Source organism: Sinocyclocheilus anshuiensis, unplaced genomic scaffold (assembly GCF_001515605.1).
Source record: "Sinocyclocheilus anshuiensis isolate Anshui unplaced genomic scaffold, SAMN03320099.WGS_v1.1 scaffold1132, whole genome shotgun sequence".
NCBI lineage: Eukaryota > Metazoa > Chordata > Actinopteri > Cypriniformes > Cyprinidae > Sinocyclocheilus > Sinocyclocheilus anshuiensis.
Genome location: NW_015552678.1, coordinates 300,934 through 303,367, shown reverse-complemented (window position 1 = coordinate 303,367; position 2,434 = coordinate 300,934). Strand labels below are relative to the sequence as shown.

The following is a 2,434-nucleotide window of genomic DNA, read 5'->3' as shown; positions in this document are numbered from 1 at the left end:
AAGGAAGAAATTGGGTAGGAAAAGGTGCACAAGCAACAGGGATGACCGCAAGCTTGAGAATACTGTCAATCAAAGCTGATTCAAACACTTGGGAGAGCTGCACAAGGAGTGGACTAAAGCTGGAGTCAGTGCATCAAGAGTCACCACGCTCAGACGTCTTCAGGCAAAGGGCTACCAAGACACTTCTAAAACAGAAACAGCATCTTACCTGGGCTAAGGAGAAAAAGAACTGGACTGTTGCACAGTGGTCCAAAGTCCTCTTTTCAGAGAAAAGTAAATTTTGCATTTCATTTGGAAATCAAGGTCTGGAGTCTGGAGGAAGACTGGAGAGGCACAGAATCCAAGCTGCTTGAAGTCCAGTGTGAAGTTTCCAAAGTCAGTGATGATTTGGGGTGCCGTGACGTCTGCTGGTGTTGGTCCATTGTGTTTTATCAACTCCAAAGGTAATGCAGCCATCTACCAGGAGATTTTGGAGCACTTTATGCTTCCATTTGCTGACAAGCGGATTTTTGACTCTCATGAGCTGTAAGCTCTAATGTTTTACTTTTTAATAAATGTTTTACTTTACATGTAATGTATCTAGAATATATGAAAGTTTCACTTTTTGAAAGAAGTTACAAAAAAAGTAAGTTTTTCACGATATTCTAATTTTTTGAGATGCACCTGTACATTGTTAACAGTGCTGCTATTCTTCCTTCTATTCAAAGCTTATTTTTTATCAAAAAAGTTGACAAAGTCTGACAGCCCAGTGTGATGTCAATTAAGGCACGACAATGGCAATTACAATCATTATGTCTGCACTGCCATTACTGGAGTTTATATAAAGACACCTTGGAAGACCATAAAAGCTAAATCTAAGTATTATAAAATATTTTTTTCAGGGAAGGAACAAAGTGCTAGGATTCTCTGAAATCTATTACTGATACCACAGGGAACTGTAAAATGAATATTTGTGGAGCTTGTATTCAAATCCATGTTTGAGCATAATTAGCTGGGAATTCTTGGACTAATGCAGTCAAGACTGAATTATGAGCTAACCCTGCTCTGACTAAACCCTGCTCCCTCTGAGAATATAATGACCAGTCCATTAAGGCATGATTAAACATGCTGCTATACAGCTACTTCAAATCTTTTTTTTCCCTTCTATTTTCATGTCAGTTTTATATAGGCTGTATAAGCAACCTGAATGGCAATTAAATAGCCTTAACTACGAACTTCTTTTGAAGTACTTCAAATCTTAAGGCAAATACATTATTGGTGAAAAACCGTTGGTGTAATAGTACAAAAGTACATTTACAGACACTTTTATCAAATGCAAATTACAAATGAGAAAATGAACAGTTAATTATCACACATGAGCCATTATAAAAAAATAAAAAATAAAAAAGGGCACAATTGTATAAAAGCAGAAAAAGTAGCAGAATTTCAAGAGAAAACTAAGAAACTGGATAGTGCTTATTATGATGCTATGTGACCATTTAAATATGTAGGGACAGTGAGGGACAGATACAAGGTCTTTCTTGTGCACAGAAGTGGGAAACAAATCTCATAATTTCGTCCCTTGTGCCAGATAGCATCCTTTCAATATTCAGCCATTGTTCCTTGCTCCATTAAGACATTAAGAGCTGATCTGAGGCCTTCAGAATTGTTGAGTGCTCAAGAGTGCAGACGGCCAAGGGCCAAGCACAAAGCGCCCAGAGGCATGAAGAAAAAAAAAACTGTCAGCTCAACAGATGTGTGCAGGGGATTGATAATGCATTTAGATGTGAAAATGAAAATAAATAAATAAACACAACTCTATAAATCTCACACGGCTGCCATTCTTTTTCACTGGCATTAAATCAAGACAAGCGATATACAACCTCTCGAAGAACCAACCCAACCTCAGTGGATTTTTGTCATTAAATTATTTCTAAAAAGGTCACATGCCAGCTATAACTTGAGGCAACGAACCAAAGTAAGAGTAAACACATTACCTTAAAGGGGTCATATGATGCGATTTAAATTTTTCCTTTCTCTTTGGAGTGTTACAAGCTCTTGGTGCATAAAGAAGATCTGTAAAGTTGCAAAGACTAAAGTCTCAAATCCAAAGAGATATTCTTTATAAAAGTTAAGAGTCAGCCACGCCTACCTAAAATGGCTCGTTCTAACACACCCCCACATGTCTACGTCATGATGTGGGAAGATTTGCATAACGCCGCCCAAATGTTCACGCAAAGAAAGAAGGTGTAACTTTTATTCTCGCTGTAGTATTGTTGTTGCCACTGCCATGTTGTGAAGGCGCTGTGTGTTTCGTTGTGAAAGCGAAACTACTTTGTTTGGTCTTCCAAAAGAGGACACGACTAGAAATCAGTGGTTAAGTTGTATTTACAACACTGTTCCAGAACAGTTCAACCCAAATATTCAGATGTGTGCAGCGCATTTTATGGAGGAC

General features: G+C 38.0%; 1 pseudogene; it reads right to left on the bottom strand.

Annotated features, from left to right (window-relative positions):
- Window positions 1–2,434, bottom strand: part of LOC107667511 (importin-11-like) — a 149,330-nt pseudogene that overhangs the window by 39,478 nt on the left and 107,418 nt on the right.